The following is a 16,625-nucleotide window of genomic DNA, read 5'->3' as shown; positions in this document are numbered from 1 at the left end:
GTAGCAAAACAGCACACTGAATGCTTCTGCAAGGTTAGATGCATTTCTTTCGTTCTTTCATCTCTATTAGGAAAAATGTCATGGGTTAATATATCTGTGCCCCACTGAGAATTAAAGAGGAAACAAAATGCTTAGCGTTTGTAATGAGGCCATGCATTAATGTAGGGAGGTCACGCCAGATCACGTATAATAGATATGGCAACATTATTTTCCACGGTAGCCAAGGGGGACTCAACTCAATGATGGGCATTGCTTTGAGAAATATTTATTTTTGATGTGAAAAGGAAATAGAACTAGAGCATTCTAGTTGATGGGAACCATAAATAAGATTTTCCCACAAAGGATTAGAAAGCAAAAACACTCTTCTCACAAACTGTATCACCTCGAAGTTCAAGGACCAGGGTGAAGAGATGGCAATATTTTCTGATGGCAGTGGCATACAATGCCCAGGTTTCATACACTGAAATTGGCTTCAGTTCTTGAGAGAAATGATCACATAAAATGACCCAAACACTGATATTAGAGGTATTTTTTTTAAGTTCTTATAGAATGGGAAAACACCTAAATGAAGGATACTTCCATATATTATTATTAATCAGATAAAATTAGCATGGACTATTTATAAAATTAATTTTGTTGATAACATCAGTTTATTATGGGTTCCAAATCTATTTTGGGAAAAACTACTTGATTTAAAACTTTTAAAGGTAACAGTTTTAAATAAGCACCATTAGTACTCATGATAAAAACAGTATACTGCATTTTTATTTTTTTTATTTTTATTTTTTATTTTTTATTTTTTTTGCTATTTCTTGGGCTGCTCCCACAGCATATGGAGGTTCCCAGGCTAGGGGTCTAATCGGAGCCATAGCCACCAGCCTACGCCAGAGCCACAGCAACGCAGGATCTGAGCCGTGTCTACGACCTACACCACAGCTCACGGCAACGCCGGATCGTTAACCCACTGAGCAAGGGCGGGCACCGAACCTGCAACCTCATGGTTCCTAGTCGGATTCGTTAACCACTGCGCCACTACGGGAACTCCCTTTTTTTTTTGCATTTTTTTTTTCATTTTTAAAATATAACCATTAATATAAATTAGAATTTGTATTGGAATCTTTATATGGTGTTTCATGTCTTGCAAAGCCCTTGACAATATATTCTATTATATGATGAAAATCCTAGGAAATAAACATAGCCTATTAACCATTTAAAGAAAAGTAGGGCTGCTCAAAAAAAGTAATACACAAAAAAGACATATAAATATACATTAAATATACACAACAGGTTAAATATCAAGAGTAAGCAAAGAAATGAGTGAAGAAATTGTATCAGTTTTTTTTTTCTTTTAAATAAATGGATAAAGACTAAGAAGAATGACAATGTGATACTGAGGTTGTTAGGAATCAAAACATTCTTATGCATGTGATAATTTCAAACAAGGCTTATGGATGTTTGCCTTGTTGACTGCCCTTCTGGAGAGAAATTTGCCAACATATACTTAGTAATTAATCCTAAAGAAATAACTATAAAGGAAAGCAAAACAATGACACAAAGCTATTTATCAAAATACTGTTTCTAGGAGTGAACTTATGAAAACAAAGGATCTCACAAGAAGGGATTAATTTAGACACTGACATTATATCTGTGATATGAAAATACAACACAGCCATTCAAAGCAATGCTATACCTTGGTGGACATGAGTGGGGACATTTTCATTCTCAATCCCAACATCTCCTCCTGGTAATTTAGTTAGCCGATACTGCCAGTTTCTCTTCATCTTGTCACATTTCCTTATCAAGTGGAAATGGCTAACTTTGATGAGTGAGTTTGGGAATAGGCAAAGGATATAAGAACCCCAACTTTTCCTCTTGGGAATGAGTTTTCCTGCAGGTAGCATTAGCTCTCTTTTGCTCTCCTGGTATTTAGAATTGTATGGACAGGTGTTTTGGAGAGGAAGACCTACATCATCAGACCAGGATGGATGAGCTGTTAAATTTGGGTTCAGCATTAATATGGCCCTTTGATGGCATTTATAAGCCAAGTTTTCCAATACAATCTTCATCATATTAAAGATGATGTTTTGGCTCCATTCTACCAACACTTTTGTCTTATATCACAGATGTTTTGAACTCAACCAAGGGAAATCACCCCTTGTCAACACACCAGTATAACAGAAGGATGTTTTTAACTCACCATGCATTGTTTAGTAATCTAAAAGAAAAAAAAATAGATACAAAGACTAGAGTAATAGGTTTTACATTAAATATTTTAACAATATATATCTTTGCTTATAGATTGACGAGTGCTTCATATTTCAACTCTTGTATTTTAGTTTGTATGTATTTTCCAAGTTTTCTGCGACTCATTGTGTTATTTTTCTAATTAGATTTAAAGTGTTACTTTAGTAAATTCTCATGGAATTCGAAAATCTTCTTCCCAAGAGGGAATTATACAAGAGGGGAGACACTTGTTTTTCTGAGGTGACAGCCCTTGATTCCATATAAAAACTAGGTAACCGGTTAGATGAACTCTCTAATCCACCCACCCCAGAACTAGAACAAGTGCCCACCTGTGTGGGGACTTGTTGGTGAGAAGGACACCGTTACTGGATTTTTAAGTTGCCTTCTCTGACAGTTTTACCGCAGGAAAAATGAACACCTATGTGAACTTTTAATTGTGTAATATATTCATTATTTGACCAGAGCTGTTGGGGAGGCTGGCTTTGTAGTCAGAGGTACCAAAGGTCTCTTCTCTTTGCATATGTGGCTCTTCAGAGGTTCAATGGAATTCTTCAGATTTGTGTTAAAAGGTAGACATTCCTCTCCCAAAAGCCAATTTTTAGAAATACATTTTGTTCATTAGCAACTTGAAAAGGCTTTGAATGTTGGCCTATTTTCTTTCATGAAGGTATCAAGGAAATTTTACAGCATGGTCCTAACTCCAAACTGAAAAACCCTAAGGAGCTCCCTGTGAAGAGTTTTGCCCATTCCACTAAACCTAGCATGGTTCTGTCTGGTAATGAACACTCAGAAATACACATTCGTAAGTGGGCCCTGGACAGATGCAAATTTCAGTAACCCTGGGTAAACACATGTCAAAAAACAAATTATGAGCATATAAGAGCATAATTAGCAAAATTTAAAAGTAGCCCATTTTAAAAAGCTTAAAGCTTGCATACAACTGCCATAGTTTATTATAGAGTCAATCCAATTTCCCTATTTGTTGAAGAATTTTTCCATTTGCTGCTGCAAGATTTCAGAAATTACATTCATAAACCTAGTCCTGGGCTCTTCCAACATGCTCAGATATAAGGAAGGAATAGCAATTTAACATGCTTGTTACCATAATATTCTTGCCCATGGAAACTGGAATTTATACTTTAAAAGTAATATTTACAACTATTGCATGGTAACATTTACAATTTTCTTCCTGAGAAAGAGGGTCTTAGGAGGTTTATCATTGGTATTATAGGGTTTTTTGTTTTTGTTTTTGTTTTTAAATGGGCACCTTTGGCATACGGAAATTCCTGAGCTAGGGGTCGAATCAGAGTGCATCTGCAGGCCTACACCACAGCCACAGCAACACTGGATCTGAGTCCCACAGCACAGCTTGCAGCAAGGCCAGATCCTTAACCCCCTGAGTGAAACCAGGGATTGAACTCACATCTTCACAGAGACATTAGGTTCTTAACCCACTGAGTCACAATGGGAACTCTGGAATCATAGATGTTTATATTTGTAGCCACTATCCTGTCTCTTAACCTTCTTCAGAAGGAGACCTGATCGTTTCTGGCCTGGGTTATATGTGAGCACTACCCAGGCCCAGGTGCTCAAGTAGGCACTGGATAAGTCTCTGATAAGTAGATGAGTCCTTCTCCCCTTTGACAAAGGAGGGTTCTCAGCTAAAGCAGAGAGCTGTGCAGTTTGCGTGTAAAGCAGCTCCAGGGTGCACCTCCCGGGGACAATGACACAGGCTATGAGGTGGATGGCATCCCCACAGAGCCACTCCTCTCTCCTCTAGGGGAACCAGATGCCAGATGTAACCCAAAAGGACAGAAAGCTAGCACAGCCCAAGGCCAGTGGAGCCCACTTGTCTGGTAAAGGGAACCAGATCTATCTAGAAAGGGCTTGGGATATTAAATAGTGATTGAGATTTCCACCCTTCCTCATGGCATTATAAGCTCAGATGTAATTTGAAATAGAATTATGAGTGGACGTGTATAGCATTAAATAACTCATCCGGTCAGAGGAAGCAAGGACAAGAGGGAAAAACAGAACAGACAGGAAGTGAGTGTTACACTGCATTGATTACTGTTTCAGGCACTGTACATTTTGTTCTTATACAACAACCTTAAAGCGACTTTATTTAAATAAATGTTTTGTGCTTAAATAACAACAGAAATAGCAAAGCTATTTAGTAACATAAAGAAAAAAAAAGTTCTATCCCTAAGCCAGCAGACCAGTAGGTTTATCTGACATTAATGTTAGTTCAGATTGATTAAAGGATATGTCCTGTCCTGTTCTTATTTTTAATTACACAGACCTAAAAAAATTCAAACTTCCCAAAAGGATGCAAACGATGCCTTCCCATTAAAAATATGATTATTTGTTTCATTTTCCTTTATTGAAATACCTTTAGACACTTATTAAATATATAATTAATAGCAGAGAGCAAGGGATGAAACAGTAACCCTCATTTTAATTTTGCATTAGAGTTTACATGCGGCCTGACATTTGAGGTTAAAAGAGTAATAAAACTCAAGGACTATCATTCATCCCTGCTGAAAACAAGGCTAATCAGGGATCAAATCTAGAAAATGAGAGAGACTGCTGGATTAATTTATATAGTCACAGTACATCCAAAAGGGCATTCAAGTGCCCAACTCCTTCATAGATGTCTCCCTTTTCATATCTGAATCCATTTAGGTAGATTATGCCTAAGAAAATTTAGTTCGCCAAGAAATGGATGGGGATGGTAAAATTACTCTATCTGCACTTTCCTTCAGGTTATTAATGACAAATGCATTACAGTTATTTATTACAAATAGATTAGAGATGTCGGTACCATTCCATTCATGGCAATCTTACACTTTTAACATGCGTTGGGAACTGGGCTTCTTCCCAAAGCTGACAATGCATACAACTGCATTCTGGGAGACTATATTCCTCGAGGATACTTTTCTTTATGATTATGACTTTAAAAAATGAAGTTACCATCTGCTCTCGCCTCATAGTTATTTAAACATTTTAGAACCTGAGATCATAAGGAGAATAACTCATATGGCGGGCTTCCATAGGGTTAATTCCATCTGTAAATAATTAGCTTGGCAGCCCTTTCTTTTAGCCCTGCAATGGATAACAATGAACCCAAAACAACCTGTAGAAGCAAACAGTTTCCCAAGACAGATGGACACTTCAGACCTACCCTAGTGGTTTGATGGAGCAACAGAAAAGGAGTTACTTTATACCTCAGTGTCATACATATGCATACACTACACAAGTAAAATTCTTTGTGATTAATTTATAGCACATCATGTTAGAGCAACACTTGCATTTACAGGCATACTATTTAATCTTTCTTCTGAAACATTTTAAGACAGAGGCTAGACAGAGGTCAAAAGGCACATTCTGCAGACAAAATGATCATTAGTCTATGACTGAAAATTCATTCCAAAAACAGTAAAATTATTTAAAATACAGTTTCATAGGCGCTATGCAGGCAGTAACACTCTCCTTAAGAGCTAAACAATGGAAATGCATAATAACAAAAAAAGAGAAATGTGTACAATGTAATATCAAAACTTAAATGTACTGTAATTGGTTTTTAACCTAGAATCTATGAATATCCTGAAATTGTATGCAAAAATGTGGGGTTTTCATGCATTTGTATTTTTTTTTTTTTGGTCTTTTTGCCATTTCTTGGGCCACTCCCGCGGCACATGGAGATTTCCATGCTAGGGGTCTAACTGGGGCTCTAGCTGCCGGCCTACACCAGAGCCACAGCAACAAGGGATCTGAGCCATGTCTGCAACCTACACCACAGCTCAAGGCAATGCTGCATCCTTAACCCACTGAGCAAGGCGAGAGATCAAACCCACAACCTCGTGGTTCCTAGTCGGATTCGTTAACCACTAAGCTACGACAGGAACTCCTGTACATTTTCTAAGAAAGGATCCAGCTATTGGCTACATTTGTTTGCTGAAGGTCTGGGATTTCTAGGAGTATATAAATTATTTCATTACAAAGTATTACAATAAAACATCATGTTTTATTTATTCAGTTCTTTTAAAATTTGTTTAAAATAAAGCATTATTTAAATACTCCAGGTACATGAGACTCAATTCAGAAAACATCTTTTTTAAAAAAGGATAGTAAACTGCAGGGGAACACAGAGAATTTAATAAAGGGAGATTGTTATAAGTGCTCAAACTGTTAGAAAAATAGACTAAATAAAGCCAAAGCTGAACATTTGTTATGCGAATACTTCTCAGCAAGAAATCTGCATTGAGCTTATAACCATGATGCAGGAGTATTTGATTCATTTACATATTTAACATAACAACAGGTTTTATTATATCACATTGTTTCTGAAACATTCATTCCTGCACAAATATTAGGCTGACAACTCCATTTGGCATCACTGTATATACAAATTACTGCATAAATTAAGAGCCCAAAATGGAGTGGCTCATCACCCCTTATTTGCAACAATTTCTTTCTGTGGATATGAAGCTTACTTCAGGCCCATCAATTAAATGAATGTGTTGCCAGGTTCATATTCTTAATATTTTCACCTTCAACAAGTTCTCTTTATACTAACAAGGGGAAAACTACACCATATCTCTACACTCCAAATGAAGATGTTTCTTATATAACTGTAAACATATTTTAAGAGAAACAGATTTAGCATTTGTAAGCAACAAATCTACCTGAGTCCTTAATGGAGGAATAGGAGAGGGGTGGGCTTCACCCTTCCTGATAAATACAAAAACAAATACCTTGCCTATATTCCAGGTAACTGTATCAGATGCTTCAGTGAGAAAAATTGTGAGTGTGAGAAAAGTTTCAGTATCCACCTTCATAAACATAAACTGTATAGTTCTGAGCCTCTCCTATTTGCCAACTCAGGCACAGGGAGGTTGTGCTTCTTCACTGAAGCACCTAGGACAGTTTCGTGTAATTATATGATTCTTTTCTTTCCTCTAATATTGTCTGTCCCAGGAAGTATTTTTTTTTTTTTTGTCTTTTTAGGGCCACACCCAGGCATAAGGAAGTTCCCAGGCTACAGGTCAAATTGGAGCTGCAGTCACTGGCCTAGACCACAGCCACAGCAATGCCAGATCCAAGCCGTGCCTGTGACCTACACTGCAGCTCATGGCAATGCTTAATCCTTAACCCACTGAGTGAAACCATTGATTGAACCTGCATCCTCATGGATACTAGTCATATTTGTTTCTGCTGAGCTGATGGGAACTCCAGGAAGTCATATTTAAAGAAGGACTCTTGGAGTTCCCATAGTGGCTTAGCGGGTAAGGAAACTGACTAGTATCCATGAGGACATGGGTTCGATCCCTGGCCTCATTCAGTGGGTTAGGGATCCGGCATTGCCATGAACTGTGGTGTAGGTCACAAACATGGCTCCGATCCCACATTGCTATGGCTGTGGCTAGGCCAGCAGCTACAGCTCCAATTCAACCCCTAGCCTGGGGCAGCCCAAAAATGAATAAATAGATCAAGAAGGACTCTGAGCGCCTGACCCCACATGGCTTATATACATAGTTTCAGTGCAACACAGTGTCTTGGGACTTGCTCACAAGGATCTGCTAAGACTTCAAGGAAAGAAGCAGTTTGAGGACAGGATAGACCCCGAATATGAATGAGAATGTTTTCACACAGAGATTTAAATAGACAGCTGTATCACAATATTGCAAAATCATATGTTTAAGTTTACTCCAATTCTTGTTCAAAATGTTATTTTATACCACTTATGACTTTGGGCAACCAACATTTTACATTGTGTAAGATTGTGTAGAGCCTAATGGTTACTCTGAATTTCTTGAGTGTAAGGGTTTTCCAAAACATGTTTCATGAAAAATGCCCCATAGGGCTGGGATGGCAGTGGAGTGTAAAAATGAAGAAAGAAGTCACAAGCAGAAATGATATGGTTCTGTTTTTTACGTTAGTTTCCCCTGATTGAAGTTTCGCAACTGTTATATTTTTTAAAACATTGCTTTGTTCCAATTCTTTATATAAATGAGACCAAAAGTGGCTGAATAATATGCCCAAACTCATATTATCTAGGTAATATGGAAGAACTTTTTTCTTCCATATTATCTAGGTAAATGGAAGAACTTTTTTTCCCCAATCCAAATCAGTTAACATTGGATTCAATGTCCTTATTTATCTTTTTGGCACTAAAGAGTTGGGGTTTTTTTTAATTCTAATTTATTCACTACTTAAATAAAACATTGGATAAGGAATTAACATCTTGTACTTTTAGTAACTTATAACTATGACCTTAGCCATCAAGTACAAATTCTTAAGTGCATAGAACCCTGTGCCAGTTTACTAGAGGCAGGAGAAGGACAAAGAGACAATGTAAATCTGTTGCAGTCACAGAGAACTTCACCCTTCGACACCTGAGAAGGCCTCCTTGCAAGCGTCTGAGGTTAGACTTTACCGCTCTCTATTGCGTGCCAGAGCTTGCCAGAAATTTTTAATTTACTTAAGCTGGTCATATACTCAATGGATTCCCCATGACTTTACAGTTTGATTTGGAGTATCAAGACAGAAATGAATAACACTGTGTCCTGTCTTGAGGAGAAATGTTTAGGAAATAGAAAGCATTTCAAATGATATTGTTTATTGCCTGCTGATTATATAATTTTATTGTTATGTTGTTCAGTTATTTTTAAAACAGGTAATATTCACCAAAAAGCAAGGGCTTAATTGCAAGGCAATGGTATTAAATTGGCTTCTGTGGCCGTGGTTCTGAACCTTTTAAGGTCCTCAACTACTTTAGGTATCTCATGAATTCCAAATTGTCTTTCCCCCCTCAAAGTGCACAGAAATTATTCAATCTAGTTTCAGTGGAAGTTCCTACTGAAACTTCAGTGGAAGTTCCTACTGAAACCGCTACTGGGAGGTTTTAATAATTACTACTTCTGAAGAGACCTAGAACTCAGATATTTTCAAAGCCAAGCCAACTAAGTGTAAGCATTTACTGAGGATCATCTATGTGTCAAGTATAAGGATAACCACTTCACAAGCATTTTTTTTAATTTGCTTTTGATTTTATTTCACAAGCATTCTTGATAATAAGTTTTATTTTCATCACCATTATATGGATGAAGAAACTGGAGTTAGAAAATGTAAGTAATTGGGAGAGTTCCCATCGTGCGCAGCGGAAACAAATTCAACTAGGAACCATGAGGTCGCGGGTTCAATCCCTGGCTTTGCTCAGTAGGTTAAGGATCCGGCATTGCCATGAGCTGTGGGGTACATCACAGATATGGCTCTGATCTGGCATTGCTGTGGCTGTGGCAAATGCCTGTGGCCACAGCTCCGATTTGACCCCTAACCTGCGAACCTCCATATACTGCAGGTCCAGCCGTAAAAAGCCAAAAAAAAAAAGAAAGAAAGAAAGAAAAGAAAATGTAAATGATTTACCCCAGCTCTCAAAGTACCAGAGTTAACAAAACTTGGATTTGAAACCTGGCCTGTGTGGTATAGATATGATCTCAAAGTGAATGCATTTAAATATAATACAGCAACCAGTTCAACAATTTTTCTTTTGTAAAATGTGAAACATCTGCAAGAACACAGTTGGATACCCTGCCATGTCCCACTCATCCATTTCCCAAAGTCTTAAATTATACTTAAGTTATAACATTAGCCTTGGAGATTATCTCATCAGGCAAATTTAAAGGATTAACTTGCTGAGTTCTTCTTGTTTTTTTAGGCAATTTAACCATTTTAAGTGTATAATTCAATGGCATTAAGTACACTCACGATGTTGTACAAGCATCACCATTATCCATCTATGGATTGTTTTCAACATTCCAAACAGAAACCTGGGCCCATTTAATAGTAACTCCCCACTCGCCCCTCCCTCTAGCCCCTGTAACCTTTATTTTACTTCCATGAATCTTCTTTGTAGTCTTTTGTGTCTTCTTTTACTTAGCACAGTATTTTCAAGATTTATCTGCATTGCATCATGTAAGAGAATTCCATTGCTTTTTAAGGCTGAACAACATCCCATTGTGCATAGACCACATTTCATTTATCCATTCATCTGTCAGTAGACATTTGGTTGTTTCTACCTTTTGACTATTGGTGATAATACTGCCCTGAATGTCAGGGTACAAGTATCTGTTTCAGTCCCTTCTCCAGTTCTTTGGGTAAGGACCTCAAAGTGGGATTGTTAGATAACATGGCAATTCTATTTGTCTTAAAATTCCCTTAGTGTGTATTTCTCACCCTTCTCTGAATAACCTATAAAAAATTCTCAACCACTTTCATCCAGGAAGTCCCTACTACCCTTCTCCTTACTTCAACTCCATATAATAAAAATTACTAGAATATCTTTAGTGGCAAGCTTCATGCTAATATTTTTATTCCACTACCAGATTCACTAAGGTGATATTTGTCATGAAGTGAACACAGCGTATGAATGTTATAGCATAATGTTTTCTCCCTCTGTGTCTTCTTGTGTTTCTTTCTGAGTGCTCTTTTATCCAGATCATTACTTTAGACTGAAAGAATGAGCCACTAGTCCCAAAGGCACTAATATACTTGATTCACTGTCTCGCTTTCCATCCATGTAGATACACTGGAAATGGGTAGATTGAAGGAAGAGAGACACTTCATTCAGCTGATATGCAGCATGTACTGAAGATGCAATAGGAGTTGTTTCCCAAGATATTCTAAAATTACCATAACATCATTTTAACATCATTTTATATTTGTAATATATGTCACATAGATGACAGTACACATTCTTCCTCAACTATTACTTTCTGTCAACATCCTAAGATCAAAAACTGCAGCAAGAGTATTTGAAGTAAAATCTCCAGTTATGACTATTTCAAAGATAGGTGAGGAAAGGGGAAGTGAAATAAGTCTGACTAAGTACCTACTGGAGTGAACCAGCCGGTATGTGCATCTTCTGTCACTGACTCTTCCCAACTAGTAGTGAGCCGTGTGTGTGTTAGGAGGGAGCGTCCCTATTTTACTAATGTGGAAACACGGCTGGAAGAGGTCAGTGGTCTGTACCCACCCAATGGGCTAAACCCCAGAGCCGCTGCTGCTCACCTATTGCTTCACAAAATACAAACAAACTACATGGTAAGGATAACAGGAAGCATCTGATTGTTGAGTTCCATCTTTCCACTTAACCCTAGAGCAGGCCGCTTACACAAGAGAAAGCACTTTACATTCCTATGCATGTATATGTTTTATTTTTCTCATAAACTGTAAATCATTTATTAGGTTTGGAAGTATGGATTTTAGGAGTTTTATCTGGAACCTCAGATGACTAGCTAGATGAGCAGAGCTCAGATTTATAAGTACATTTAAGTAATTAACTAATTAGGAGTTGGGCAAGAAAGTTGTATTTTTTTCTTTATAAATCATTAACTGTGTTGGTAACATGACAACTAATTATCTTTTAAAATGTGTGCATTAAAACCTATAACAACTTTAATAAAGTATTGGGGGGTTCTTTTGGGGGGCTTTTTTGGGTTTTTTTTCTCCACTTTGAATCTGAATAACATCCATAGATTGCTTGCCATTTGGTTACGAATGATGTCTTTAGGATAAAATTATAGGACATGTGAGAATGCACAATCTTAAATTTGATTTAAAGCCTACTCCCCTCGTCCTGGAGTAAACATGCTCTAGTCTCAATTCCAGACAGATTTATCAAAATCTTTTGAAAATAAATTTTGATTATGGAAACTTGAATATTACACAATGACAAATCCTACATTCCTGATGAAAGAAATTGCACGTCAAGGAGTTCCCGTCATGGCGCAGTGGTTAACGAATCCGACTAGGAACCATGAGGTTGTGGGTTCAATCCCTGGCCTTGCTCAGTGGGTTAACGATCCGGCGTTGCCGTGAGCTGTGGTGTAGGTCGCAGACGCAGCTCGGATCCTGTGTTGCTGTGGCTCTGGCGTAGGCTGGCAGCTACAGCTCTGATTAGACCCCTAGGCTGGGAACCTCCATATGCCATGGGAGCGCCCCAAGAAATGGCAAAAAGACAAAAAAAAAAAAAAAAAGGAAAGAAATTCCATGTCAAGAATAAAATGTTGAATAACTGATCCTGAAACTATCTTCTATGATTCTATTACAACCATACTCATTAGGGCAATAAATTAATTCCACATTTGTATGTAAACTTGTGAAACTCCAAGAAAGAAAGAAAACTCCATCAACATGAAGATATTATAAATTACAAAGAACAACTCAGTAATACTTTGATTTTCATACTTCAGTTTGTAAAAGTACAGAGTTGGCATTTCTCTAATTAATAATAATGTTTGTTCTTAAAGCTCTTGAAATAATTAACTCATAATTTAGATAGCACATAATTAATTATATGGATTTATTGTGCCAAAGAATATTTCAGGGAACATTCCTTTGCTAATTCAAGCTGAGAAGTTCATCAAAACAAATTTAGAAAAGAGGTAACAACCACATACATTATAAATGATAACATATATTTGTGTATCTACATATACATAGATATACACTTCTAAATACATTTATGTCTTATTTCTAATAACTTAAATCTCCTGTTTACAGCCTTGAGTAATGCTATCCTGTAATGCTCTCTTGATCCTAATCCCATCGTCAACTCTCTTTCATCTAAGTCATTTCTATCCATATTTTATATTTAGGCTCAAATAGCATTTCTTTTTTCAAAGAGAAATATGTGTTATAAATTAACTCCAAGAGTCACTAAATGATACAACAGATACCTACTACTCAGCTTTAACAAAGATTAACATTTTATGATGTCTGCTGTAGTTTTCTTTTTTATATATATTTGTGAATACTGATAAGGTCAAACTCTGCAATCTTTCCCCTACCTTCTTTCTTAGAAGGAGAATGACCTAAAGGCCAGTATGTAAAACAAAGACCTCTCCCTGACCAAACTTTAATGAGGGTCCTCAGACCCTCTTTTCAACTCAGTCTCAACTTTTGGACTTCCATATCTGTATTTCCATGGCCTAATTTTAGCAATAATTCTGCTACATTAGTTTAGGTAGAGATCTCTACTCTACAGATACCTGGTCACCTTAGATATCTGATTATAGTTCTCACCCCTCACTATCTCTCATATAAGGTCTGCTCATGCCTGGCTTGGCTTCAACAAGAATCTCATCAAGTTGGTTTAATTAGAATCCCCTTCATGTTTCTCCTTGGTTATAAATCCCCTCCTTGTGCTTCTTGTAGCTTGGATTGAGCACAATTCTGTACTATCTATTTTCCCCTGCAGCCATAGTTCCTGCATAAAAATATTTTTTTGCCCCTTTACGGCCAAGCTCTGGATTTATTTAACTGTATCATGGTCAGACAAGGTTTGCTTTTTATTTGTTTGCTTTTTGCCTCTTATGTATGGAGGAGGAATGAGTAAAGATATTATTTTTGTGGTTTGCTTTTGAAAGTTTTACCAAGCGGTACCAGGATGTATATATCCTTAGACCTTCTCCTATAACTTGTCATTTTCCTTCAGAGGACTTACAACATTTTCTAAATATACTTGCTTGAATACTTATTAACTTGACCGAAGCATAGTTTCTTTTTCCTTTTTTTCTTTTTCTTCTTTTTTTCCCTCTTTTTTGGCTGCCTCACAGGCATACGGAGTTCCTAGGCCAGGGATCAGATCAGAGAGGCAGTTGCAACCTACACTGCAACTGTGGCAGCAACGGATCTTTTAACCCACTGTGCCAGGCCAGGGGTAGAAGCTGTGTCCTGGCACAGCAGAGACACCACTGATCCTGTTGTGCCATGGCGGGAAATCTGAGTAAAAGTTTTTGAAGACAGTGACTATATTTATTTTGCTTAGAAATTATTAATTATTGAAAATATTCTAAGAAAGAGGACAAATACTGTATGTTCTCATTTACATGTGGAAACTAAAATGTGGCACATGAACCTATCTACAAAACAAAACAGACTCACAGACATGGAAAACAAACTTGTGGTTGCCAAGGGGGAGTGGGAAGAGAGTGGGATGGACTGGGAGTTTGGGGTAAGTAGATGCAAACTATTACATTTAGAATGGATAAGCAATGAGGTCCTACTGTACAGCACAGAGAACTATATCCAATGCCTTGGGATAGACCATGATGATAGAAAATATTTTTTAAAAAAGAATGTATATATATGTATGACTGATTCACTTTGCTGCACAGCAAAAATCGGCACAACATTGTACATCAACTACACTTGAAGAAGAAAATATTTTGACTAAAAGAAGAATTGCTGAGAAGGAAAGGGGTCTTCAGAATAATGAGACATGGATCACTTGAATTCACACTCAGAAAAGCTTCATATCAGTGACTGGGGAAAAAATGTTTGTTTGTTTGTTTGTTTTTAAGTTTGTGGTATTTTCCCTTCAATAGGTGTTTGTTAATCACTATCCTGTGCTCTGACATTTTGTTAAGCTATACTGAGACCAACCAAAAGCATGTGTTCTGCTCTCAAGTAAACAGCACTTTCCAAGAACATTTAGAAATTCTTTTTTGAAATCAACATATTTGGCAGGCCTTACTTAAGAAGTAATATTCTCATATAAGATAGGCTCAAGGATGTATTATACAACACAGGGAATGTAGCCAATATTTGAAATAGCTATAAATGGTAACTATTAAAAATTGTATAAAATTTAAAAAAATAAAAATAAATATGGAGTTCCTGTTGTAGCTTAGCAGGTTACAAACCTGACTAGTATCCATGAGGATGCAGATTTGATCCCTGGTCTCACTCAGTGGGTTAAGGATCTGGCACTGCAATGAGCTTCAATGTACGTTACAGATGCGGCTCAGATCTGGCATTGCTGTGGCTGTGGTGTAGGCCAGCAGCTGCAGCTACAATTTAACCCCTAGCCTGAGAACTTCTATATGCTGTGGGTGTGGTCCTAAAAAAAGCAAAATAAAACAACACAAAACAAAATAAACCCTACCAGACCAATAGACTACTATGCAACCTTAGGCAAATTATTTAATTATTTTGTCATTAATCACTCCTGTTTTCCCACCTAAAAAATGTTAATAAAAAAAGTAACTATATCATTAATGAATGTAGCCATTTGTTTGTGTATATCTCAAATGTGTATCTCTACATTTTACCTCATGTTGATTTTAAAATACTTGATAGAAAAAATTAATAAATCTGGATGTGCCCAGTATTGCTTTGCACATAAAAAAGTAATATCCTCATTATTATTTATTAAATTTGTTGTATCCCAGGTCTTACCATAAGGCAGCCCAGAGTATGTGTTTAAAAAGTGACTCATGATAAAACACCAATCTTCATCAGTAACTTCAAAAGGATTCCAACATAGTCACTCACTTCATTAACTGCCTTTACTTTCAAAGATTTTGGTAACTAAACATCAATGTTACACTTTTATGGATATTTGCCTGTATGTAACATTAAAGCCTTCCAAATACAATGATGATCCATATGCCCTAAGGTAGGAACTCGATTCAAGACAACAGCCTGCATAGATGTGACATTGGACAACAGCCTGCATAGATGTGACATTGGACATGTATGCAGAATGGCAAGAAATCAAAGATATATTAATGAGAATGCTTATAATTACATTTATGTGTTTTCCCTATAAGAAACTTTCGAAATGAAAATGCTCATTGGATTTGTCCATATGCTTAATGAAGGGGAAAATTCAATCTAATTACATTCCCATTGAATATTCACTCCTAATACAGTGTTCTTTTAGTTTTGCAATATTTTACTTTGAAGGATCATTTCCATAAACATAACATATTAAACCAGAAAAAGGCAGTTTTCTCCAAAACTAAGAAAATGATTTTTTATTCCAATATACTAAAATTCTTTGAACAAAAATACATTTTAAACCTACGGTTCAACTATGTAAAAATATATTCATGAATGTCTACAGATTCTTTCATAGAGATCAGTCAGAAGTATACCACTTAGAAATAATAATATTTCACTTTACAACTAAATGATATATACTTTTACTGTCTTAAAAATGGCATGCTATAATAGAAATGTATTCATGCTATAATAGAAGTAGGAGTTCCTGTCGTGGCACAGTGGTTAACGAATCCGACTAGGAACCATGAGGTTGAGGATTCGGTCCCTGCCCTTGCTCAGTGGGTTAACGATCCGGCGTTGCCGTGAGTTGTGGTGTAGGTTGCAGATGCGGCTTGGATCCGGCTTGGATCCTGCGTTGCTGTGGCTCTGGCATAGGCCGGAGGCTACAGCTCCGATTCGACCCCTAGCCTGGGAATCTCCATATGCCGCTGGAGCGGCCTAAGAAATAGCAAAAAAGACAAAAAAAAAGAAAAGTTAATAGAAGTATATTCAAAATTTGGTCTTTTCATTCTATAATTACATCATTT

This window comes from Phacochoerus africanus, chromosome 3 (genome assembly GCF_016906955.1).
Source record: "Phacochoerus africanus isolate WHEZ1 chromosome 3, ROS_Pafr_v1, whole genome shotgun sequence".
In the NCBI taxonomy this organism is placed as follows: domain Eukaryota; kingdom Metazoa; phylum Chordata; class Mammalia; order Artiodactyla; family Suidae; genus Phacochoerus; species Phacochoerus africanus.
Note: the sequence above shows the minus strand (reverse complement) of the source record.